At 37.7% G+C, this 13676-nt stretch overlaps 1 protein-coding gene across 6 annotated transcripts in view; it reads left to right on the top strand.

Annotated features, from left to right (window-relative positions):
• The window catches only part of LOC126267183 (zinc finger protein ZFP2-like), a 151726-nt gene that overhangs the window by 121680 nt on the left and 16370 nt on the right, over positions 1-13676 (top strand). The window lies entirely within an intron of this gene.

Here is a 13676-nt window from a genome sequence, read left to right as displayed (position 1 = left end):
TTCTTCTCATCCTCACTACTCAGTGTGGCAAGCATACCACAAGTCTTGCAAAATATCTGGCTGTGACAGTTTAAATCCAATATTATACAACCGACCGAATATCTGCCTTTATTTGTCTTCTGTGACAGGTTGAATGTTTGTTCATTTGTGTCAATTTAGAAATTAACTTTGTTTATGATAGAAGTGTGATTGCTTTGTTTATGATAAGATGTAATTGCTGCTCTCCCAGTACTCTTCACACCTGTATTCTTCAAAGTGTACATTTCACATGCAAATTGATGGTTGCTCCCACATGAACATCATCTTCTCAAATTCTGCTGTGTGAGCAATTCTTTCTCAATACTCTTGGCCAACTTTTTTTGCTTGAACCACTCACTTTCTTGTAAGAAATTTGTATCCCTTGTGATACATTTCTTCCAGTTGCAAAATATTTGTTGGAACATTTCTTTGCCTTTCTTGGCTGTTCATCCTGCTACAGTATACATTAAATGGATGTTTGCAATTTCCTGCAATTTTCTGTGGCAATAATGCAACAATCAATCATGTTCTGTAAACAGTAATAAACGCTTCTGTAGATACAACACTGATGACTTTGTCATACTTTTTAAGGCGGGATCAACAACATTGATGTGGTGGCAGGTGCTCGTTTGTTATGAAACATAGACAGCTTACAAACATATCTTCATTTAAGAGCTTGTGTTGTATTAAACATTTGTTTTAAACTATTATGTCTTTATCTCAGAATCCACAATATAGGATTTTCCACGACATAGAGTAGGCTGCTACTGTGCTGCCCTGCAGGGCACAGGTGTGGAGAGCACCCATCAGTTCACATGTTGGCAGGTGCAGCCAGATTTGGCTACCCGTCAGGTAGCGTTGTTGCACGTGTTCCGTGTGTACACTAACCACTTGGTCACCAAAGCCCGTGGGCATCTGGCCATGACAATACAGTCACTTACACAACAGCACTGGTAACTGACTGCCCGCGCATCACCCATGTGCCCACCCCTGCACCGCAGTTTGCAGATAGGCACTCAAGCTTGAACAATCCGAATAAAGTTTTGGGACACCCTGCTTACAAGGAGGGGCCTTAAAATAACTAGAATTCAGTTTCTGTGGGTGGAAAGGCATTAATGACAAGTTCTGCTGCCAAACATCTCTACTACACATTGCTTTGATTCTGAAAACACTTCTCTGTTGAATCCTTTTAATTTACAGAATAAGAAAAATTAGAGTGGGACAGATCTAATGAATAAGTTGGGTGAAAATCATTGTTATTTTATTTTGCATGTAAACTGCCAGACAATCATCCCTAAGTTACCTGAATACTATTGTGATGGATGAGCCAATACTTTGACACCACCTATGCAAACCATTCTTACTGAACACCACAAGCCCCACATTCTTGTTCTATCACTTGAAGGTAGAATGCCAGTTTCCTGTGATAACTTGGGGAACAAATTCATCACCGTAAGATAGAAGAAACAAATCAGTACTATATTCGTAAACAATTAAGCTCCAAATAGCTGAACAATTGAGTTGCCGATAGTCACACATAAATGAATGTAAATGTGTGTGTGTTTTCTACAGCTAGTTACAGGATTTTTCCAAAAGGAAGCAAGCAAGTCTTCATTCTTTTCTGTTTGCTTTTTGAGGATTCAATGTGTGTGGTGTTTGGGGAGTGGTCTCCTTTACTTCTAAATTATTTACTTTCCACCTAAACTTTCCTTGGCATTTTTATACTGTCTTCACATTGTTTTCAACCAATGTATTTTACATTCTTCAGTTGTGGTGATGAAGCAACTTTTGACTGGCCTACATGGTTGTTGCTCGGTTTCTTTACCATACTCATAATATAATCCCTTCACATCAGTAATAATTTTTGACAAAAACTTGTTTTGTTTCCTTTGCATTTACAAAATCACTTTTCATATATGTAACAGTGCTTACAAAAACAGACAGTTCAACAGCTGTAATGACTTTTGACAAAAACTTGTTTTGATGTGCTCATGATTAAAAACCAGGGTGCATATATGTAACAGTGGTTATGAAAACAAACACTTTGCCGAATTGACATTTCCAGATGTTATGTTTGCTTAACAAACTGAAACAAGTGTTTAGTAGAGGTACCAATAATCTGCCAAAATCGCCCCTCCACCCACAGAAAAAGAATTTCACCTTATTTTGGGCTTCCCCTCTAATACAAAAAGTAATAAAGTTAAATAGTTCAGACCTAAATGATCATTACATTGAACAGCTCTTTGAATAGTATCCCATACTTGATGGCTTTAAAGAAAATATGCTAGTATTCCTGACAATGAGCAATTAACCAATGGAGTGTGTGTTAATATTTATCATGCATTTGAAGAAAGAATCAACAAAATTAATTAAAAATAAACTGGGGAGTCACATATAAGGATTCAATGCTTTACATTTCATTTTGAATATATTTCAGTGTTTTATTTGAGATGGTAATGATCAAGGGTGCTTGAACCTAATCACGGGTTACTTCCCACAAAGACACTGGACAATGGTAATAGAGGGTGTACATCATCTACTCATTTTCTTATGTAATATGCCTTGATGAAATATGTAGACTTGTGTATGTTTGTTACCATCTAAAGTTTCCTCCAGGGACTGTCATCTATGGAAACTGGCTCAATCACAGTGGTGTACTCAATGCAAAACTCTATCAATCTTCGCAATAGCACTGTGCTATTCTTCAGTAGAGTATGCATGTCCTGTTTGATATAATTTCGCACATCCCAAACACGAGGACATAGCTCTTAGTTGTAACAGGTTGCTTGAAATCCACTTCAGTCAAATGGCTTTATCCTCTCATAGGAATATCACTGCCTCCTGTTTGAAGAGAATTAGCTGCAAATGTAGAAAGAAAGAAAATGGAGCAGGCGAGAAACATCATCTGCCTGGGCACGAATTTCACCTGCAACAGTTGAAATCAAGGAGGAGTTTCCTTAGAGTATTGATGGCACTTAGTACCACTGCTGAAGTTAGGTTGCAGCTGTGGAGGGCCATAACCTACCTTCCCCCTGGCTGGAAAAGAGTTTCAGAAACTCTATCTCCTGGATGACTTGGAAGTCCCTGAGTAGACTAAGACCTAGAGTTTGCAGATCAAAGGTTAATTTGGCAAAGTGGGAGTGTATGGACTGTTTTGACGAATGTGGCATTCAGTGTGACTGGAGAAGACCAGACTGGTCACCATATGTTTCAGTGCTGGTTGTGTGCAGCCTCCTGGACAGTAGGTGGGCAAAAGAATATAGTCATAACTGTATATGATACATATGTTTCTGATACAAGAATAACTATCCAGTATATTATCCAGGATCTGAAGTCACCTCCTCCATCTTTGTCTGTTCTTCCTTTCCACAGATCTCCTTGTCCTCCTTCATCTTGTCTTGCTTTCCATATACCATTCTAAGCTGGGCCAGTTTGAAAACATTTTGGCACACAAGCGGCCTATCATTTGGTGGCCCCCTCTCCCCCCGTACACTTTAACCCGTGTCAGTTGCAGATGAGGAAAGAAAAAAAGTGGAGCAGAAGAGAATGCATCCTTTGTGTGGGCGTGAACTGTACCCACAACAATTGAGATAAAGGAGAAGTTTCCTGAGAACATCGATGGCACTTAGAACCATTGTATACAAACCTTGCACTTGGGTTCCCATGGTACCCGTTTAAGCTTGGCACCTGAATTGTGATATGTCCTGTATAGAAATCTTATACTTGTGATGACTGTGGCACTCCTCCCAGCTTGGTGCCCTAAATGGCAGCTTGTGCTGCTTGTGCCTTAAACCAACTCTGCTTCTAAGCCTGTTTTCATAAGCCTCATCTTCTTTTAAAATATGTGACCTGTCAAATTTTTCCCCTTGTTTGTATTACAGTCAGTAATTGTCTCTACTCTTCCACTCTTCTCAGATTCTAATTTTTCACCCAGTGCATCCAATTTATTTTTTTCTATGCTCTGCTATATCCTCATCTCAAATGCCTCCAGCTTCTGCACAAGTGTCTTCCTCATTGTCCATGTTTGAGCACCATACAGGACACTCCACATAAAACGTGTATCAGTCTTTTCTTTAAAACTTTGTCCATATTACTGCAGAAGACTCTTCTGTTTGTAGAAAATTCCTTTTTGACATTAGTATTGCAGAAGCAACAAAAAAGCATGCCAAATTTAAAAGAACGCAAAATCTCCAAGATTGGCAAAGTATTGCAGAAGTTCAAAATATAGCATGTGCTTCAATGTGAGATGTTGCTAATTATTTCCACAGTGAAACTGTGTCTTGTAATTTGGCAGAAAACCCAAAGAGATTCTGGTCATATGTAAAGCACACCAGTGACAATATGCAATCAATACCTTCACTGTGCGATAACAACGGTGAAGTCACTGATGACAGTGCCACTAAAGCAGAGTTATTAAACACGGTTTTCCAAAACTTCTTCACCAAAGAAGACTAAGTAAATATTCCTGAATCCAATCAAGAACAACTGCCAAGATGAGAAACATAGAAGTAGATATCCTCGTTGTAGCAAGCAGCTTAAATCACTTAATAAAGGCAAGGCCTCTGGTCCAGATTGTATACCAGTCAGGTTCCTTTCAGAGTATGCTGATACAATAGCTCCATATTTAGCAATTGTATACAAGTGCTCGCTCACAGAAAGATCTGTACCTAAAGGCTGGAAAATTACTCAAGTCTCACTAATACCCGAAAAGGGAAGTGGGAGTAATCTGTTGAATTACAGACCCATATCATAAATTTGCAGTAGGGTTTTGTAATGTATACTGTATTCGAACATTATGCATTACCTCGAAGAAAACGATTTATTGACACATAGTCAGCATGGATTCAGAAAATATCGTTATTGCGAAACACAGCTAACTAGCTCTTTATATTCATGAAGTAATAAGTGCTATCGACAGAGGATGTCAAATTGATTCCACATTTTTAAATTTCCAGAAGGCTTTCAACACCATTCCTGCAAGCGTCTTCTAACCAAACTGAGTGCCTGTGGTCACTTCAGTTGTGTGATTGGATTCATGATTTCCTGTTACAAACGCCACATTTCATATTAATAGATGGAAAGTCATTGAGTAAAACAGAAGTAATTTACGGTGTTCCCCAAGGAAGTGTTATAGGCCTTCTATTGTTCCTGATCTATATTAATGACATAGACAATCTGAGTATCCCTCTTAGATTATTTGCAGATGATGCTGCCATTTGCCATCTTGTTAAGTCATCATATAACCAAAACAAATTGTGAAATGATTTAGATAAGATATCTGTATTGCGCAAAAAGTGGCAGTTGATCCTGAATAAAGAAAAGTGTGAAGTTATCCACATGAGTACTAAAAGAAATCTGCTAAATTTTGATTACGTGATAAGTCGCACAAATCTGAAGACTGTAAATTCAACTAAGTACTTAGGGATTACAGTTACAAATAACCTAAATTGAAACGGTCACATAGATAATGTTGTGGGTAGAGCAAGCCAAAGACTGCAATTCATTGGCAGAACACTTAGAAGGTGCAACAGATCTACTAGAGACTGCTTACACTACACTTGTCTACCCTATTCTGGAGTATTGCTGTGCAGCGTGGGATCCGCATCAGGTGGGACTGACGGATGACATCAAAGAAGTTCAGAGAAGGGCGGTTCATTTTGTATTATCGCAAAATAGGAGAAATAGTGCCACAAACATAAATGGAGTGGCAATCATTAAAATAAAGTCATTTTTTGTTGCGCTGGATCTTCTCATGAAATTTCCATCACCAGTTTTCTCCTCCAATTGCGAAAACATTCTGTCGACACCCCACTACATAGGGAGAAATGATCATCATGATAAAATAAGAGAAATCAGGGCTCGCACAGAAAAATTTAAGTGCTCGATTTTCCCGCACAACATTAGTGGAATAGTAGAGAGACAGCTTGAAGGTGGGTCATTGAACCCTCTGCCAGACACTTAATTCTGAATAGCAGAGTAATCACGTAGATGTAGATGTAAATTCTTGTTTTAATTTCTGAGCTTTGATTCCAGTAGCTTTCTGTTCTGGTTTCTATATATTTAAATCTTGCTACATGTTCTAACTTTTCTGCGTTCATCATTATCTTTATCCTCCATTTTTTACCCTGTTGTCACATAGTGGTTAGTGCTCATTTATATTCTCTAAGTGCAAATAGAAAATGTAAGGAGACGGGCAACAGCCTTGTCTTCTTTCTTTCCTTAAGTTGGTGCAGTTAGTACTTTCTTCTCTCACTCTCACTGCCACTTACTGATTTAAATATATACATAAATAAGAACTGAATGGTCAAAAGTCATGTTAAAGATTGTCTCATTCGGAGATGTGCCATATATGACATCCAAAAGTTGCAGTGGTGTATGGTGAGAATTCAGACACAATATCTGAGGAGTCTGTTAAAGACTTGTACGGGCATATAGTATGCTCCAGTGAATGCAGATTTCAGTTATATGGAGCTTATGGATTTATAAGACTGTGGTATTTTCCCCATGGACCAGTTGATCCTGTATGGCAAGAAATTTGTGCTCAGGCAGGCAGTGGCCAATTTGAGGTCTGGGCTGTGTCACATGGTTGTAGTTAGGACCTATTGTCCGGCTTTAGGGAACAATGACAGGTGCATGTCATTCGAGAATTCTTGCAACCATCAATATTCTTTTCTGGTATTAGAGTACCGTGATGGAGATGCCACATTTCACAGGACAGTGCAACATGTCACCAATCCTTGGTTGTGTGCAGGTGGCTTGATGAATGCCCCAGTGATTTCATGACCATGGCTTGCCTCCCCCACCCTTCCTTCCTCAGCCCAGATCACCTAATCATAAGTCACTTGTGCATACAGTAGCTATTGATGCCCATGTATGCTTGATGAACCCAGCACTGGTAACATGAGAACTGAATCATTGTGGGTAACATTGTAAGATACATGGATCAGTGTCTCTCCAGAATGATTTCCAGCACCTCATATAGTCATGGCCTCAATGCAGTACTGCAGTTTTGAGGGCTTGAGGAGTATAACTTTTGTCGTAAATTGTCCCTGGATAGCTCAGCCAGTTAACACATTGCCAAAAAAAAAAAAAAAAAAGGCAAGGTTCTGGTTTAAGTTTTAATCTACCAGGAATGTGGAGTGAAAGATTGATCCTGGATGCAACTCTTGAGGTTGTGGTTAAATCATTTCTCCACAATATTCTTTCTTACTTGAGAGCTAGTCCAACAAGGGACATAGGAGAATTTATATGTAGTTTGGAAAGTAGATACTGGGAGAATTGAAGCTCTGAGAGCAGAGCCACAACACAGCCTTTAATGGCTGGTTTGTTGTTTTAAAATAATAATGTTTCCTGTGAAAAGCCATGTATTTGTTCTAATCCCAGTGTGGCACACAGGTTTTTCACAGGATGTTTCAAACAGTGCACTTTCTACTGCACTGTGAAGGTTCAGTTCTATAATAAGTACTTTATGAAAAATAATGCAGTGGTAACAAAGCAACATATCCATCAAGTTTATGTCTCCAAGCTGTTGTACATATAAAGTGAGGGCTTTGCTCATTACATTTGGTGCATGTACAAAACATACTGTTAAACACAATTATCAGTAATGATTCCTTCAAGAGTTTTACATAAAATTTAAGGAAGAATTTCTTGAAGACGTTGGTTGAGCAAGCATTGTAGATGAAAACTTTAGGTCTCTCACTAGCATTCCACAATATTTGATTCTGTTTCTCACTTACATCAAATAAAAGTGGATTCAGACAGAATGTGAGGAAAAACCATAATAACATATAGGATTAATGAACTGTGTGCCCTCCATCTAATTCAGAAAATTTGCTGTAGTCAAAAGCTTCACTTCAAACAATATTGTAAAATCATGAGTTCTTTTGTTCAAAAACATTCAGTTTGCCCAGAACACAGATGCTAAAAATAAAAGACATTGTATGAGGCATTATTTCACTTGCAACAATACTTTTGAGCAGATTAATATTGAATTAACTGAAACTAGTTCAAGCAAATGAAAACAGCTTAAAAATTGTTGACTATCAAAGCTTGTATAGAATGTTTGAAGTTTCTTAGAATCGGATGTGTATGCATGAGAGGTTGTCGTGCAAGCCCTACGCAGTTAAAAAGGAATACCTGTTTCAGAGACACAACAAATAGACTAAAAAAATACATTAAACCATTGGATACCAGAAATTATTCCATATTTGACAAGATACCTAGAAAACTACAGATATGTTGTGTTGATTTAACAAGCCCCACCTGCTCCTTTAAATCCACAGACTGACAATGACTCATGATGCACCTTCCAAATGGTCAAAATAGGTTGCAGAATGGAGAGTAGAGTGGAAAACTTACAATTGCAGACCTAATTCAGTTGTTCTGGTCCTCTCAATCATTTTGTGAGTGAAGCCTATGATTAAATGCTTACCCACTTCTCACATAATTACTTGTTAACATCTCTGTTCTGTGTATAGACAGGATTGTCTACAGAGAGCCTGTAATACATCTCTCAATTGAAATTTAAGTAGATTTAAAAAAGAATTCTTTCCACTAGCTCTAAACAAGAATTCTATGCTGTTTTCTGTAATCTTTTGAACTCAGCCATTCTAGACATAAACCAGGTTCTGTAATTTTATTGTCTGCAAATGGTTTAATTCCTGGGCTAATGTTAGACAAGAATGGTCTTGCAAACCTTATATGTAGATAAAGATCATAGCCAGACAAAAGTGGTCACAAGAAACACTTCACCTTAGGTAGAGAGAAGGAGAATTGAGAAGAGTCAGTCAGCATTAGCGTATAGCTGGATGTTTATGATACCATCTGGACATCTGTGTATTTCAATTGCAATGTCACAGGAGTGGTAGATGATGCATTGCTTTCATGTTCATTTAACAAGTTCTGATCTCTGGCAGAAGAAAATATTCTGAATCACAACTGTGTTTCAAGTAGGAGAGAATCGTCTGTGTATTCTGGGCCTAAATTTACAGAAATTGTTGTGATAACTGAATTGTATTGAATATCTCCAAGTGATTAACAAGCAGAAATAAAGTTAACAATTCGATAATTTAACACGGAAATAAGATTCAGTGTGCTGTTCACTTACACAGTGTTAATTTGCAGGCAGTAAGTGTAATCTAGCTTAAGAAATGCAAATATAATTTGCATTATCTGCTGTGTTAATATATTACTTTTGGATGTTTCCTTCAGATGTAACTCTTTGGACACTGGATGATTACAAAGTCAGCTACTTAAATACAGTTCTCCATTGAAGGGGTCAGCAAAAGAAAGTGCTTATCCACCTAGAAGATGTGCTGTAATTATAAAACTGATTCACATCATAGTGAGAGATTGCTATTATGATCCACTGAAGATGCAAATAACTAACCAACCAACCTCAGTGTAGTAAGGATTAGTCTGAGAATGTTATCTGCTGTGTTTTTGAATGGTTCACATGCTGGTAACACGTAGTTCCATGTGCGCTGCTAGAAAATGCTATCTACTGTATACAATATTGTGTTTTATTGTATTTATATTTTTGTTTTTAAATTTAACCAAATGTGTAACTTGCAGTACGGCGAAATGTTCTCTTGTGCGTTACCTTTTCCGCCACTGACCCTTTCAGTTTATACAAGAGTGTTAAAGAATCCTTGACATTCCATTCTTTCCCAGGGTAATATCTGTTTTGTTTTTACTTTCATTGAGCAATACATAAGTTATAACATACATAAGTGGAAGGAGTATATAGAGGGTCTATACCAGGGCGATGTACTTGAGGACAGTGTTATGGAAATGGAAGAGGATGTAGATGAAGATGAAATGGGAGATACGATACTGCGTGAAGAGTTTGACAGAGCACTGAAAGACCTGAGTCGAAACAAGGCCCCCGGAGTAGACAACATTCCATTGGAACTACTGACGACCTTGGGAGAGCCAGTCCTGACAAAACTCTACCATCTGGTGAGCAAGATGTATGAGACAGGCGAAATACCCCCAGACTTCAAGAAGAATATAAGAATTCCAATCCCAAAGAAAGCAGGTGTTGACACATGTGAAAATTACCGAACTATCAGTTTAATAAGTCACAGCTGCAAAATACTAACACGAATTCTTTACAGACGAATGCAACAACTAGTAGAAGCCGACCTCGGCGAAGATCAGTTTGGATTCCGTAGAAATGTTGGAACATGTGAGGCAATACTGACCCTACAACTTATCTTAGAAGCTAGATTAAGGAAGGGCAAACCTACATTTCTAGCATTTGTAGACATAGAGAAAGCTTTTGACAGTGTTGACTGGAATACTCTCTTTCAAATACTGAAGGTGGCAGGGGTAAAATACAGGGAGCAAAAGGCTATTTACAATTTGTACAGAAACCAGATGGCAGTTATAAGAGTCGAGGGACATGAAAGGGAAGCAGTGGTTGGGAAGGGAGTGAGACAGGGTTGTAGTCTCTCGCCGTTGTTATTCAATCTGTATATTGAGAAAGCAGTGAAGGAAATAAAAGAAAAATTCGGAGTAGGTATTAAAATCCATGGAGAAGAAATAAAAACTTTGAGGTTCGCCGATGACATCGTAATTCTGTCAGAGACAGCAAAGGACTTGGAAGAGCAGTTGAATGGAATGGATAGTGTCTTGAAAGGATTATATAAGATGAACATTAACAAAAGCTAAACGAGGATAATGGAATGTAGTCAAATTAAATTGGGTGATGCTGAGAGAATTAGATTAGGAAATGAGACACTTAAAGTACTAAAGGAGTTTTGCTATTTGGGGAGCAAAATAACTGATGATGGTCAAAGTAGAGAGGATATAAAATGTAGACTGGCAGTGACAATGAAAGCGTTTCTGAAGAAGAGAAATTTAACATCGAGTATAGATTTAAGTGTCAGGAAGTCATTTGTGAAAGTATTTGTATGGAGTGTAGCCATGTATGGAAGTGAAACATGGGCAATAAATAGTTTGGACAAGAAGAGAATAGAAGCTTTTGAAATGTGGTGCTACAGAAGAATGTTGAAGATTAGATGGGAAGATCACATAACTAATGAGGAAGTATTGAATAGGATTGGGGAGAAGAGAAGTTTGTGGCACAACTTGACAAGAAGAAGGGACCGGTTGGTAGGACATGTTCTGAGGCATCAAGGGATCACCAATTTAGTATTGGAGGGTAAAAATCGTAGAGGGAGACCAAGAGATGACTACACTAAGCAGATTCAGTAGGATGTAGGTTGCAGTAGGTACTGGAAGATGATGAAGCTTGCACAGGATAGAGTAGCATGGAGAGCTGCATCAAACCAGTCTCAGGACTGAAGACCACAACAACAACAACAACAACAACATAAGTTATAACAATGATGGAAATTCCTGGATGGAACAGTGCATAAAATAAGGTAGAGGTAACCACTCATCTATAGTAGACTATGTGTAGAGCATAGAGGCATGTAACAGAAAACAGTATTCATATTAACTTTGTAGCTCTTTCTTTTTTTCTATTAAAAGAATATGCATTTGTGCAAACAACCACATGGACACCCAAATGTACACTCCTGGAGGCCACAGTAGCTGGGGGAGTATACATTTGTGTGTGTGTGTGTGTGTGTGTGTGTGTGTGTGTGTGTGTGTGTATACTTTTACAAGAGAAAGAGAGAGGGTGTGTGAAAGCTGTTATAAATACTGTTTTCTGTTATGTGTTTCAATGCTCCATGCAGAAGTCAGCTATATATGGTTGGTTACCTTTTCATTATTTTACATGTTGTTCTATACATATGTTATGTTAATTGTGTAGTGTTTTTCAGGTTTGTCTTTCCTTTTCCTTGTTTAAGGCTGATGTAAATGGTTTTCCAGAAGTACAGTATTACATAACTTGGTCATATTTTTTCTTTTATTTATTCTCTTTCATTTCCGGTTATACTTCATATTATAATATACATATGTTGTTGTTGCAGCTATGCTAGCCTACCCTGTGAAAGCATCTTCCTCTCCAAAAACTACAGCAACCTTTATGCATTTGAACCTGCTTTCTGTAGTCAAGCCTTGGTCTCCCTTTGCAGTTTTTACTCCTCACACTTCCCTCAGTTTCTTGCTTGATGCCTCAGTGTGTTCCTGTTACCTCATCTGCTTTGTTAGTCAAGTTGTGCCATGAATTTCTTTTCTCCCCAGTTCGATTCAGTATCTCTTTATTAATTATCTGATTCACCCATTTAATCTTCAACAATTCAAAAGCATCTAGTCTCTTCTCGTCTGAATTGTTCATCTTCCTTGTTTCTTTTCCATACAAGGCTGCACTACAGGAAAATACCTTCAGAAAATACTTCCTAACCCTTCAATTTGATGTTAGCAAATTTCTTTTTTCCAAGAATGCGTTTCTTGCTGTTAAATGTGAATGTTGTATAACTCCATACTCTGGCCATCATCAGTTATTTTGCTGTCCGGATAGCAGTAATCATATACAAATTTTAGTGTCTTATTTCTGAACCTTATCGTTCTTTTTTGTTGTTGTTTCATTGATGTTCAGCGTATAACATCTTTTCAAGTCAGTATCCATTCCACTTGACCACTCTTTCAAGTCCTTTACTGTTTCTGACAAAATTACAATGTCATTGATAAACCTCACATTATTAATTGTCTCTCTGAATTTTAATTCCATTTCCAAATTTCTTCTTGGTTTCCTCCACGTATTACTGAACGAACAGATTGAATAACATTGGGGATAGGCTACAATCCTGTTCCACTTTTTTCTGAACTGCTACTTCCCTTTCATGTCATTCAACATTTAATTGCACGCTAGTTTCTGCCCAACTTGCAAATAACCTTTTGCTTCTACATTTTATTTCTGCTACCTTCAGAATTTTAAAGAGTTTAAGGTGTGCATTTACACATTCCTTTTAGAGCACAAGAGTTTGCTGAGTTGAACAGACTGCCTAAATTCGTTATCCACACCCTGCTGCTGAATGTTGCACTGAACCAAAGGAAAGCTCATGTATCTGCATGAAAGTGCATCCAGTGATACACAGATGTATCCAACAGAAGCCGAAGCATTCATTTGCCGGTGTGCCTTCAAGCAGGGATTACCCATGAAGCTGTGAATTTAACACCTCATGTGGCATGGTGACAAATTGATTTTGAGAAGAATGAATGTAGAATATGGCAGCTTGGTGCAAAGAACAGTTGACAGTTTTCATTGAACAATATAAACTCAAACTGTGTCTTTTTGACATCAGAAGTAAAGATTATCAATACAGGAACAAATATGATACAGCTTTAAATGAAGTATGCTGTATATTATTTCTTTTTCAAAAATTGATTTATGTCTTATCTACATTCATTCACATGGTTGTAAGGAAAAAAGCGAAAACAATTTTGAGTATTTATTTTTATTTAGTATTTCCAAAAATGCACGTCCTTCCAGAAGGACGTCAGGACAATAAGGGAACATGTTTTTAAAGTGTATGACATTGCACAATTAACTTGTTTTGGTTTTTATACTTTCAAATAAACATAAATAAATTTGAATTACGGGCTAAAACAGCTAATAAATACAAAAAAAGACAGAAAATAACCTATACACATATTTTAAGCACTAGATGGAAACTTGCCCTTCAGTATATCCTCTCTTCTCGATACCCGCCAGGTCTCAACCTCTGCTAATTTCAAGT

This window comes from Schistocerca gregaria, chromosome 4 (assembly GCF_023897955.1).
Source record: "Schistocerca gregaria isolate iqSchGreg1 chromosome 4, iqSchGreg1.2, whole genome shotgun sequence".
Classification (NCBI taxonomy): Eukaryota; Metazoa; Arthropoda; class Insecta; order Orthoptera; family Acrididae; genus Schistocerca; species Schistocerca gregaria.
The sequence above is the reverse complement of the archived record's forward strand: the minus strand, read 5'-3'. Positions and strand labels throughout refer to the sequence as shown.